Genomic DNA, 14,623 nt, shown 5'->3' with positions numbered 1-14,623 from the left:
TACCCCCACATTTAGAAGCATAAAAAATAAACATTTATTACCTCAAAGTTTTTGTGGATCAGGAATTCAGAACCCATTTTTTGGGTGTTTTCTTCACTTGGGTAGGTCTCTTATGGAACTGCAGTCAAGACATTAGTCAGGGCTATAGGCTGACTATAGCCTATAGCCTATGGTACCATAGGCTATGGTACCTACCTTATAGCCTATGGTAAAGAATCTTCCTCCCAATGCAGGAGACATGGATCGATCCCTGGGTTGGGAAGATCCCCTGGAGGAGGAAATGGCAAATTGCTCCAGTATTCTTGTTGGGAAAATTCCATGGACAGAAGGAACCTGGAGGGCTACAGTCCAGGGAATTGCAACTGAGCAACTAAGCATGCATACATGCATAGTCACCAGCAGGCTGTAATGGGACTGAAGGATCCACTTCTAAAGTGGTTTTTGGCAGGAGGCTTTAGCTCTTGCCTCATGTGATGTAAACTACTTCCCCTCAAGCATGTGATCTGAGAGGGAGAAAGGAAGGAGGAATCTACAGTACTATTTATTATCTAGTTCCAGAAGTTACATACCATCTCTTTTGTGGAATTTTAATCATTAGAAGCAGGATAAGATCATACTCAAGGAATAAAGAATTAACCTCTACCTGTTGAAGGAAGAATATTAAAAAATTGTGGGTATGTTTTAAAATGACCACAATCCTGTAAGATTCTGCTTTGTATATGAAGCAGTATTATCAGTGTATACACATTAGTATTATTATGTCTTCTTCAAAATCTAATATTTTATTACTATGAAATGCCTCTATCTCTAGTGATATTTTTCATCTATAATCCATTTTCCTATTGTTCATATCAGTTCAGTTCAGTCACTCAGTCCTGTCTTTGCAACCACATGGACTGCAGCGTGCCAGGCCTCCCTGTCCAAGGCCAACTCCTGAAGTTTACTCAAACTCATGTCCATTGAGTCAGTGATGCCATCGACTCAATGAGGTGAGTCAATGAGATGAGCCATCTCATCCTCTGGAGTCCCCTTCTCCTTCTGCCTTCAATCTTTCCCAGCATTAGGGTCTTTTCTAATGAGTCAGTTCTTTGCATCAGGTGGCCAAAGTATTGGAGTTTCAGCTTCAGCATCAGTCCTTCCAATGAGTACTCAGGACTGATTTCCTTTAGGATGGACTGGTTAGCTCTCCTTGCAGTCTAAGGGACTCTCAAGATGAGTCTTCAACACCACACTTCAAAAGCATCACTTCTTTGGTGCTCAGCTTTCTCTATAGTCCAAGTCCCACATCTGTACATGACTACTGGAAAAACCATAGCTTTGACTAGACAGACCTTTGTTGGCAAAGTAATGTCTCTGCTTTTGAATATGCTGTCTAGGTTGGTCATAACTTTTCTTCCAAGAAGCAAACATCTTTTAATTTCATGGCTGAAGTCACCATCTGCAGTGATTTTAGAGCCCAGAAAAATAAAGTCTGTCATTGTTTCCACTGTTTCCCCATTTATTTGCCATGAAGTGATGGGACCAGATGTCATGATCTTAGTTTTCTGAATGTTGAACTTTAAGCCAACTTTTTCACTCTCCTCTTTCACTTTCATCAAAAGGCTCTTTAGTTCTTCACTTTCTGCCATAAGGGTGGTGTCATCTGCATATCTGAGGTTATTGATATTTCTCCTGGCAATCTGGATTCAGGTCATCAGATTGTTCATATATCTACTCCATATTTCTGATAATTAATGTTTGCTTGACATGTTTTTTCTATCCTATACTTTTCAATCTGAATGTTCATATATAGAATGTATCTCTTACAGCCAATATTAAACTGAATCTTGCTTTTTCATCTAGATTGATAACTATTGCCTTCTTACTGGGGTGTTGATATGTCCACTGTCTAATGCAGTGACCACTTACCACATATAGCTATTTAAACTAAAATAAATTACAATAAAGACATAAAAAATTCAGATCTTCAGTCAACCTAGCCACAGTTGAAATGTTCAAAAACCATTTGTGGACAGTATAGGTGACATATGGACAAGGAACATTTCCTTTATAACTGAAAGTTCTATCATGCAGTTCTTCTTTAGACAGTTTACACTTAATATAATTGATATGATTGGGTTAAATAAACCAGCTTTTTGTGTTTTGTATTTTCTCCATATATTCTTTATTCTTTATTTTGTCTTTTTCTTTCTTTTGGAATTATTTATTTTTTAGTATTCTATTTACATCTGCACCATTGTACATATATATTATACATCATATATACATAAATATCTTGTACATATATACATTGATATAAATAAGTTATACATAACACATTATAAATGATAGTCTACATATATGTACATACATTCTGTGTATATATAAATGGCATGCAATATGCAACTCTTAGATGGTGATGATAAGTCTACAATTATTCTTTTCTTTGTTTCTCTTTATTCTGGTTGATTTTAAGATTATTATGTAATCCTTGGTGTGGTAAATTTTATTATTGCAAGCATGCATGCTCAGTTGTGTCTAACTCTTTGCAACCCTGTGTACTGTAAACTGCCAGGCTCTTCTGTCCATGGAATTTTCCAGGCAAGAATACTGGAATGGACTGTTATTTCCTTCTCCAGGGGATCTTCCCAACCCAGGGATCAAACTCATGTCTCTTACATCTCCTGCATTGGCAGGTGGATTCTTTGCCACTGTGCCAGCTGGGAGTATAACTTAAAATGGATTTCTTTGGTGTTTATATTGCTTAGGAATCATTAAGCTTCTTGAAAATGTGAGCTCAGAGTTTTCATAAAATTTTGGAAAATTTAAGCAATTTCTTCTATAATCTTTTATGTCCTTTCCCACCATCACCCCCGCCTGCCTCTACATCTGAGATCAAGTCTGATTCTGTTCATTTTTAAAAAATTATTTTTTCTAGCTCTGTGAAAAATACCATTGGTAGCTTGATAGGGATTGCATTGAATCTATAGATTGCTTTGGGTAGTATACTCATTTTTACTATATTGATTCTTCCGATCCATGAACACGGTATATTTCTCCATCTATTAGTGTCCTCTTTGATTTCTTTCTCCAGTGTTTTATAGTTTTCTATATATAGGTCTTTTGTTTCTTTAGGTAGATATATTCCTAAGTATTTTTTTCTTTTCATTGCAATGGTGAATGGAATTGTTTCCTTAATTTCTCTTTCTATTTTCTCATTATAAGTGTATAGGAATGCAAGGGATTTCTGTGTACTGATTTTATATCCTGCAACTTTACTATATTCATTGATTAGTTCTAGTAATTTTCTGGTGGAGTCTTTAGGGTTTTCCATGTAATGGATCATGTCATCTGCAAACAGTGAGAGTTTTACTTCTTCTTTTCAAATTTGGATTCCTTTTATTTATTTTTCTTCTCTGATTGCTGTTGCCAAAACTTCCAAAACTGTGTTGAATAGTAGTGGTGAGAATGGGCACCTTTGTCTTGTTCCTGACTTTAGGGGAAATGCTTTCAATTTTTCACCATTGAGGATAATGTTTGCTGTGGGTTTGTCATATGTAGCTTTTATTATGTTGAGGTATGCTCCTTCTATTCCTGTATTCTGGAGGGTTCTTATCATAAATGGATGTTGAATTTTGTCAAAGGCTTTCTCTGCATCTATTGAGATAATCATATGGTTTTTATTTTTCAATTTGTTAATGTGGTGTATTACATTGATAGATTTGCAGATATTGAAGAATCCTTGCATCCCTAGGATAAAGCCCACTTGGTCATGATGTATGATCTTTTTAATATGTTGTTGGATTCTCTTTGCTAGAATTTTGTTAAGGATTTTTGCATCTATGTTCATCAGTGATATTGGCCTATAGTTTTCTTTTTTTGTGGCATCTTTGTCAGGTTTTATTGTCATCAGTATTAGGGTGATGGTGGCCTCATGGAAATACAAAAAACCTCAAATAGCCAAAGCAATCTTGAGAAAGAAGAATGGAACTGGAGGAATCAACCTGCCTGACTTCAGTCTTTACTACAAAGCCACAGTCGTCAAGACAGTATGGTACTGGCACAAAAAAAGAAATACAGATCAATGGAACAAAATAGAAAGCCCAGAGATAAATCCATGCACCTATGGACACCTTATCTTCGACAAAGGAGGCAAGAATATACAATGGAGAAAAGACAATCTCTTTAACAAGTGGTGCTGGGAAAGCTGGTCAACCACTTATAAAAGAATAAAACTAGAGCACTTTCTAACACCATACACAAAAATAAACTCAAAATGGATTAAAGATCTAAATGTAAGACCAGAAACTATAAAACTCCTAAAGGAAAACATAGGCAAAACATTCTCTGACATACATCACAGCAGGATCCTCTATGACCCACCTCCTAGAATATTGGAAATAAAAGAAAAAATAAACAAATGGGACCTAATTAAAATTAAAAGCTTGTGCACAACAAAGGAAACTATAAGCAAGGTGAAAAGACAGCCTTCAGAATGGGAGAAAATAATAGCAAATGAAGCAACTGACAAAGAATTAATCTCAAAAATGTACAAGCAACTCCTACAGCTCAATTCCAGAAAAATAAACAACCCAATCAAAAAATGAGCCAAAGAACTAAATAGACATTTCTCCAAAGAAGACATACAGATGGCTAACAAACACAAGAAAAGATGCTCAACATCACTCACTGTGAGAGAAATGCAAATCAAAGCCACAACGAGGTACCATTTCACACCAGTCAGAATGGCTGTGATCCAAAAGTCTACAAGCAATAAATGCTGGAGAGGGTGTGGAGAAGAGGGAACCCTCTTACACTGTTGGTGGGAATGCAAACTAGTACAGCCACTATGGAGAACAGTGTGGAGATTCCTTAAAAAACTGGAAATAGAACTGCCTTATGACCCAGCAATCCCACTGCTGGGCATACACACTGAGGAAACCAGAATTGAAAGAGACACGTGTACCCCAATGTTCATTGCAGCATTGTTTACAATAGCCAGGACATGGAAGCAACCTAGATGTCCATCAGCAGACGAATAGATAAGAAAGCTGTGGTACATATACACAATGGAGTATTACTTAGCCATTAAAAAGAATACATTTGAATCAGTTCTAATGAGGTGGATGAAACTGGAGCCTGTTATACAGAGTGAAGTAAGCCAGAAAAAAAACCACCAATACAGTATAATAATGCATATATATGGAATTTAGAAAGATGGTAATGATAACCCTTTATGCGAGACAGCAAAAGAGACACAGATGTATAGAACAGTCTTTTGGACTCTGTGGGAGATGGAGAGAGTGGGATGATTTGGGAGAATGGCATTGAAACATGTATATCATCATATGTGAAATGAATCACCAATCCAGGTTCAATGCATGAGACAGAGTGCTCGGGGCTGGTACATTGGGATGACCCAGAGGGATGGGATAGGGAGGGAGGTGGGAGGGGGGTTCAGGATGGGGAACACATGTACACCCGTGGCAGATTCATGTCAATGTATGGCAAAACCAATACAATATTGTAAAGTAAAAAATTTTAAAAATAAAATTATTTTTTCTCTTTGATTACTATCTATTGTTGTATCTATGTGTCTTTGTTTGGGCTGCTATAACAAGTTATCATACATTTAGTGCCTTATAAACAGCATAAATTTATTTCTCAGAGTTCTAGAGGCTAGAAAGTTCAAGATCAAGAGGTTGGCAGATTCTGTGTAAGGTGAGAGTTGACTTCTTGGTCCATAGACCATACGACATATGGGTAATTGAGCTCTCAGGGGTCTCTCTTAGAAAAGCACTAATTTCACTCATGAGGTCTCTATTCTCATGACTTAGTCACCTCCCAAAGGCACCACCTCCAAATTCCATTACATTAGTGATTAGGTTTTATCATATGACTTTTTGGAAGGACATAAACATTCAGTCTCTAGCACTATGGGTTATCTTTTCTTTGTAACATATGTTTTCAAGCCCCTTTACATTACATTTTTTTATGTTTTATATTGCATTTGCATTTTTTTAGTTAGATTCTGTAAGTTTTAATTTTATGATTTCCTTTTCTATTGTTCTTGTATTCATATTTAATTTCTAATGCTTTGAAAATGTTTACAGTGGAGATTTTTAACTTCTTATCTGCTTACTCAAACATCACTGCTATTTCTGGTTGTTTCTATTACTGTAGTTTTTTTTTTTTACTACCACGGATCATATATTTCTACTTCTTTGTGTGTCCATTAATTACTGACTGATTGTTAAAATGATGAAGTATTAAAATTTTATGTTGTTGAGTGTCTGGACTTGATTTCTTAGTTTCAAATATTATGTTTTTTGTTTTGTATATTAGTCACTTCTTGGCCTTTTGGCTAAGATTAGGTGTTTTGTGGATCACCATAATCCTTTCAGTGTTAGTTGTTAAGATTTTTTTTAAGGGTATAAATGCAGTAGACTTCACTTTAGGTCTAGTTTGCTGCTGCTAAGTGGCTTCAGTCGTGTCCGACTCTGTGCGACCCCACAGACGGCAGCCCACCAGGCTCTGCTGTACCTGGGATTCTCCAGGCAAGAACACTGGAGTGGGTTGCCATTGCCTTCTCCATTGTGTGAAAGTGAAAAGTGAAAGTGAAGTCGCTCAGTCGTGTCCGACTCGTAGCGACCCCATGGACTGTAGCCCACCAGGCTCCTCCATCCATGGGATTTTCTAGGCAAGAGTACTGGAGTGGCTTGCCATTGCCTTTCCGTTAGGTCTAGTTTAGCTCTTCTATTAATGCATGACTCCTCTAAGGTAGGTGTAGGATTATAGAACTGTAATACCTCTTTACTGTAACTGGCTGGAAATGACAGTTACAGCCAGTAGATTGACAGTCTTCCAATCTTGTATGTTCAACTTCAAATTTATATACACGGTTCCTCTGTATCTGGAATTCTTCCATGTAATTCTTCATGTGATTTCATAGAATTTCAAATTTCCTGGAAAAACTTGATATTCAGTAAAAAAAAAAAAAAAGTGGACCAACAAATAGATTCCTGGAGGTTTATACCTCAAAATCATTCTTCGCCAGTACTCTGCTTTGCAAGTTTAAGTTGCCTCCCCAAACTCTGATATTTATCTTGCAACTCAGTGGACTGCTGTGCTTTGCTAGGGTTTTCTCTGCCTGACCTACAGTTCATAAACTGTCTCCAGCAGAAAGCTGGTTCAATCACTGGCACCAACTAGTGTGTTTCATCTTTCTCAAGACATTCTTTTTCTCAAGGTACTATTTTCTAGTGTCTTAAAATAGCATGTTTCCATTTTCCCCAGTTGTTCATATTTTCCCTAGTTGTTTATATATAGGAAATTCAGTACCTATTAGTTCCTCATGGCTAGGAGTAAATGTCTCAAAGTTACAGTTAAAAAAAAAAAAAGACTGGATATTTAATACAAATAATGATAATCCATCCTAATGACTTAAGAAATGCAATGAGCAGAACAATTTTGAGGATCACAGCCTCATACTAGTCTATTACTTCTTAGCATTTGATAATATGATCTTTGAATTGGCTCACAAGGTTTAAAATTTTTTCAAACTATACTTAATAGCTTCTCACAAACTCTAAGAAAACAGGAGAAGATCACGAAAATAATTGGGAAAATAATTTCAGCTAAGAAAGTTAACATTTCTTACAAATCTATAAAATTATGTCAGATTATTTATTGAATTTATCCATTTTATAAATAATGAGGAAGTCATAGCACTACTTATTAATAAGCTAAGGACTCTCAAACTGTATTCTCTAAATCATTAATCACTAAATCTTTTATTGGCAATGAATGTGGGAACATTTTATCCTACAAAGTAGTATTAAAGGTCAGAAAATTAAAGAGTTGATTTAAAAGGTAGGAAACTTTTTTTTGAAAAAGTATGTTTTATCTATATACAGTTGGGTCCGACGGTACATGGATTTTTAAAAATACTAAATATTCTGGTGCTGCACGACACACAACTGGTTGAATCTGAGAATGCAGACTGCAGATATGGAGGAACCATGCATGTAAAGAAAACATCAACATGGAGGGTTAGTTATAGGTATACATGGATTTTTTAAACTGAATAGAGAGGGTTGAAACCCTCACTCCCACATTGTTCAAAGGTCAATGTAATTTAAAAGACTAACTTAAAAAGAAAAATGTGTAAGTTAGAACAGCATAGATCTGAAAGGAACAAATTATAATTCAAGACAAAATTGTTAAAACACTCTGAAAACAGAAAAACTTAGAAATACTATTTTAATATTTTACTTAGGAGGAATTAATTAAATCATGCCATTAAACTGGATGGAAATAGGGGCTTCCCTGATGACTCAGTGGTAATGAGTCTACCTGCCAACACAGGAGACACCGGGTTCAATCCCTGATTCTAGAGATCCCACTTACCTTGGGGCAGCTGGGCCCATGTGGCACAATTATGCCTGGGAGCCACAAGTACTGAGATCACATGCAACAGCTGCTGAAGCCCAGGCACCTTGGAGCCCGTGCTCAGCAGTGATAAGGCCACTGTAATAAGAAGCCTACACACCACAATTAGAGAGTGGCCACCACTCTCTGCAACTGGAGAAAAGCCTGTGCAGCAGCAAGGACTCCACACAGCCAAGAATAAATAAATAAAATTAATTTTCTAAACCTGCATGGAAATAAATGTAGTAATAAAAAAGTTTCCAAAATATTATAGGACCAGTACAATACAGAAAACTAAGTCAGTTACATGGCCAATACAAAAGCTTCATGTCAATTATGTATGCTTTTTAAATTATTTTTGAAGCAAATATATTAAAATGTAAATTTTCATTAATTGCCACACATAAACATGTAATCTGCGGAAGAAAGAATGGCATAAGAGAAATTAACCCCACAGGCTAATCACAAAGTACAATTATATTTTGTGTAATTTCTATAGCTCTATCTAGAAAATGATACTGTTTAATTGTTAAGATTCTAAAATATGAAAAAAATAAAATTTTAAAATAGCAAATAAAAGAAACATTAAAAATAGAAAAAAATTTTAAAATCTATGAAAAACTTGTCAAAAACATCTATGGAGAAAGGATAAATATAATCTAGACAAATTCATGGGCTTTTTAAATTCCAAAACTATGGAGGATCAGGTTTTTTCAATGAATAATTTGAGACCGAATATGAATTATAATATTTTGACCTAGTACTGTACATTCAATTCTACTTAAAACTTCATTTAAAGGAGACTGCAAGTAGTTCTAGGGCTTCCCTGGTGGTTCAGTGGTAAAGAATCTGCCTGCCGACACAGGAGACAGGGGTTCAATCCTTGGTCCAGGAAGATCCCACATGCTTTGGAGCAAAAGCCCAAGCACCACAACTACTGAGCCTGTGCCCTAGAGCCGAGGAACTGCAACCACTGAGCCCACAGGATGCAACTATACTCTCTAGAACCCACACTCTAGAACCTGTGCACCACAACAAGAGAAGCCGCCACAATGAGAACCCCACTCACTGCAATGAAGAGTAGCGCCAGCTTGCTGCAACTAGAGAAAAGGCCATGTAGCCATGAAGACCCTGCGCAGCCAAAATAAATAAATACTTTTTAAAAATATAGTTTTAGTTTTTTGAGAAGCCTACATACTGTTTTCCACAATGGCTGTACCAACTTACATTCCCTGCAACAAGGTACAAGGGTTCCCTTCTCTTCACATACTTATAAATATTTGTAATTTGTAGTCTTTTTGATGATAGCCATTCTTATAGGTGTGTGGTGAGATCTCATTTTGGTTTTCATTTGCATCTCCCTGATGATTAGTGCTGTTGAGCATCTTTTTTATTTCCCATGCCTGTTGGTCACCTGCATTTCCTCTTTGGAAACAATGTCAGTTCTTTTCTTTTTTAATGAGGTTTTTTTTTGATGTTGAGTTTTACAAGCTGTTTATATATGTTAGATATTAATGCCTGATTGGTCATGGCATTTGCAAATATTTTCTCCCATTCAGTATGTTGTCTTTTTGTATTGCTGATGGTTTTCTTTGCTGTACAAAAGCTTTTAAATTTAATTAAATCCCATTTATTATTTTTTGGTTTTATTTCCATTATTCTAGGAGATGGATCCAAAAAAAACTGCTGTGATCTATGTCAAAGAGTATTCTGTGCATGTTTTCCTCTGTTTTATAGTATCCAATCTTGCATTTGGGTCTTTAATCCATTTTTGCTTCTTTTCATAGGCTGAAGAAATTGATGTCTATCTTGTACTTATGAAAATAAAGATTTTAAATTGGGAAGTAACATGATCAGATCTCTGTTTTAATTTAATTTAATTTAATTCTATCAGTGTAGAGGATTGATTAGAACAGCTGAGTAAGGAAAGTAGAAACAAATGACCCTAATAAGAAAGTATTGTATTCCTCAGTCATCCATTCTTTATAGAGACCCTGCTATGACTAGAATAGACACTGTGGCTACTACAGAAAACATAGCATTTACATTCCAATGAAGAAACAAATGATAAATTAGTTAAAAAGGTCTAAATGAGTCATTAACGATTTAACACTGTGAAGGAAATAAACAGGGTACAACATCTATAAAGTGAAGGCTCTTTAAATAGGGTGTCAGGAGAGCTGCTCTGAGTAGGTGACACTTAAGCTGACATCTGACAGAGCACAGAACTCCGATGAATGCAAGGTCATTAGGGAGAAGAGAAAATATTTTGGAGATGTTTGAGCAAGTGCATTAAAAAGATTGTTAGCCAACCGGATATGGGGATTTAAGGATTATTCTAAAGTTTCAGGTTGAAGCAACTGGCTATCTGGCAGTGTTAATACTGAGATAGGAAATACAGGAGGACTGTCAGATGTGAGTTAGAACTGTTGAGGTAACTGCTATTGGAGATGCCAGTTGGTTATTTTTAGTTCTTTTATCATATTTCACAGTCCTCCCATGAACAGTTCACATATTCAAGGGAACAGATTTCTCTATGACATTGAGGAATGGGTATAAAGGGAATAAGTAGAAGACATAGCTAGCCTAGAAACAAATATAAGTGTACAAAATAATTAAGAATAAATATTTGCACTAAGTGTTCCACTAGAAAACAGACTCTGAAGGAAACATATTTTTGCTAACATTTTATTGGGAAATACAATCCCAGGGAAGCATGAACACTGGGAAAATGGAATAAAGTAGAGATGTGTGTGTGTGTGTGTGTGTGTGTGTGTGTGTGTGTGTGTGTAACTGTGACAACTCAGTTGTTTCTGACTCTTTGCAATCCCATGGACTATAACCCACCAGGCACCTCTGTCCATGGGGGTTATCTAGGTAAGAATACTGGAGCGGGTTGCCCTTCTCCAGAAGATGCCCTTCTCCAAGGGATCTTCCTAACTCAGGGATCAAAACCTGGTCTCCCACACTGGAGGCAGATTCTTTACCATCTAAACCACCAGTGAAGGCCTAGTAGAGGATGAGATAGGACAAAATAAGGCAGAGTGTTATGGATTGGGATACAGCTTTATGTAAACTGACGCCTGGGTCATGTACGACATCTTTAGAAAGATCACATAAAGCTACTCTGCCTTTATTTTATTTATTTTTTTTGGCTTTTAATTTTATTTTATTTTTAAACTTTACATAATTGTATTAGTTTTGCCAAATATCAAAATGATTCCGCCACAGGTATACATGTGTTCCTTTAAAAGGAGGGAGAAGAGAGAAGAATTTATCCACTCACTCCCATACCCCTTCAAAGTTCCATCTTTTATGAATTAGCCCCTTACACTTCCAAGCTGCACATGTGTGGTGCTTAGTGAAATGGAGAGCTGCAACCCATATCTTGAAAATCAGTGACAACGTGGAACATAGAAACAGGAAGTAAGAGGAAGTTGTATCCAGGTATTAAAGGGAGATCAGGAGCAGCGGGCACAGTAGGAATATCAGTCTAAAGCAGAAGCAGCTGCCACAGCAGCAACCTGGCTCTAGGCCAGTGAGACACAGCAAGTCACTACTGTAAGTAGAAAGCAGGGCAGGTGAGCAGGCCTGGGGTGGTGTATAAACTGAAGTCAAGGCACAGAGGATGGTGAGGGGCAGAAGCGGGGGTAGACAAAGAGGTCTACCCTCTTTGACACATAGGAGGAGATAAGGCCAGATCATTTTAACCTTAAAAACACTGGTTTCACTCTTAGTAAAAAGGGCAGCTATTGGTATACTGCTTTTTGAAAAGATGTCTCTGCTAGGTTGTGTTGAAAATAGCCTCTCAGAAGCAAGTGTATACGTAAGACAATCAGGGAAGCAGAAATCCAGAACTTGTGATGGTGTTTTGAACCAGAGGAGTAGCTTGGTAGAGAGTAGTGACAGGTTTGGACATATTTTAAATGTAGAGCCCACCGGATTTCCTTGCTTCACACTTCTCAAAAACTCAAATTTCCAGTAGATTAAGAAGCTAGTTTTTCAAACTGTTAAAACTAAAATAAAAAAAAAGCATTAGAAGGAAATACAATCAAAAATAGGGAAGATAACTTTTTAAAATTCAAAATTCATAAACAGGTCAACATTAAAATAAATAAAATGAACAGACAAGCAATAGTCAAGTAGAAAATACGTGTGATATATAAGATATTAGAGTTTAGTACTTCAGTTCAGTTCAGTTCAGTCGCTCAGTCGTGTCCGACTCTTTGCGACCCCATGAAACGCAGCACACCAGGCCTCCTGTCCATCACCAACTGCCAGAGTTCACCCAGACTCACGTCCATCGAGTCAGTGATGCCATCCAGCCATCTCATCCTCTGTCGTCCCCTTTTCCTCCTGCCCCCAATCCCTCCCAGCATCAGAGTCTTTTCCAATGAGTCAACTCTTCGCATGAGGTGGCCAAAGTACTGGAGTTTCAGCTTTAGCATCATTCCTTCCAAAGAAATCCCAGGGCTGATCTCCTTCAGAATGGACTGGTTGACTCTCCTGCAGTCCAAGGGACTCTCAAGAGTCTTCTCCAACACCACAGTCAAAAGCATCAATTCTTCGGCGCTCAGCCTTCTTCACAGTCCAACTCTCACATCCATACATGACCACTGGAAAAACCATAGCCTTGACTAGATGAACCTTTGTTGGCAAAGTAATGTCTCTGCTTTTGAATATGCTATCTAGGTTGGTCATAACTTTCCTTCCAAGGAGTAAGCATCTTTTATAGCCTTATAAATTCAACAGGAAAAAGGCAAACAATTCAACAGAAAAGTGGGCAAAATGTACATGAAGAATATTCACATAAAAATGAAACAGTAGCAATATAAATACAAAAAAGCACTCAACCTTGTTGGTTAGCAGGGAAAAAAAAAACAAACAAATTAAAACATGAAATGTAGGTTTTTATCCATCAGGTTGAAAAAAAAGAAACGTTGAAACATTCAGGGATTGGACAAACATGATAATGGGGTGTTCATATACTGTCCAGGGAAGTATATAATTGGCCAATGCATTGAAAAGCACATACTGATAAAATACATTGAAATGTAAAATACCTATCATCTCAACCCAGCAAGTCTACTGAATAGCTATTCTAGAGAAATATTCTCATATCACTAAAAAAGGGTATGCAAGATACTCAGTATATTATTGAAAAATAAGTTTCACAAATTTTCACCAACAAAGACTAGATAAACCTCTGAGGCATACATACCAGCTAAAAGAATAAAGTATATCCATAGGTCCTGACATGGAAAAATATCCAATATATAACTTACCTAAAAAAGGAAATTTCCAAAAAACACATAACATTTGCATGATAAAAGGATGTGATGACTATCTAAGTAGAAATTTTCTGAGTCCACACAGTTGTGAGGTTAGATAGGGAAAAATAAAGTAATTATTAATTATGGTATTAAAATAGCCTATTTGAATAGCTTAATTATTCGTTCCTAAGCCTAAGTGAGGAGAAGGCAATGGCACCCCACTCCAGTACTCTTGCCTGGAAAATCCCAGGGACAGAGGAGCCTGGTAGGCTGCAGTCCATGGGGTCGCTGGGAGTCGGACACGACTGAGCGACTTCACTTTCACTTTTCACTTTCATGCATTGGAGAAGGAAATAGCAACCCACTCCAGTGTTCTTGCCTGGAGAATCCCAGGGACGGGGGAGCCTGGTGGGCTGCAGTCTATGGGGTCGCACAGAGTCGGACACAACTGGAGGGACTTAGCAGCAAGCCTAAGTGAATTATATATTCCTACATGTCATACTGCATTATTTGTCAGTCTCTTATTATCAGATATTACTTCAAATAATACAATAAAAATACAGTGCAAGTCAATTATAATGTAAAAATTAAAATCATACAAAAAACATAGAATGCCATGAAATCAATAAAAGTGACTTTGAGAACTACACAAGTCACAGAGCAGACCATTTCATCAGTCCAGTTAGCAATTAAAGAAAAGAAAATGAAGCATGGGAACAAGAAAAATGCTTTAAACAACATTGTTTTAAAATCAAAATGTTTAGCAAACAGAGCTTGCATATTTTAGCAAAAACTACCTGCTTTAGAACCCTGTTGCAAAAGTCAGACATGGAGCAAATTACTTCATATTGTGTTTTTATATAATTTTGTCAGAAAAAAATTATAGCAAAACACTCTAGATACATACCTTGGGAATGCCAAGAAATAAACCAATTAAAATG

Source organism: Bos grunniens, chromosome 9 (genome assembly GCF_055505025.1).
Source record: "Bos grunniens cultivar Pamir isolate PY7600 chromosome 9, Bosgru_T2T1.0, whole genome shotgun sequence".
NCBI lineage: Eukaryota > Metazoa > Chordata > Mammalia > Artiodactyla > Bovidae > Bos > Bos grunniens.
Note: the sequence above shows the minus strand (reverse complement) of the source record.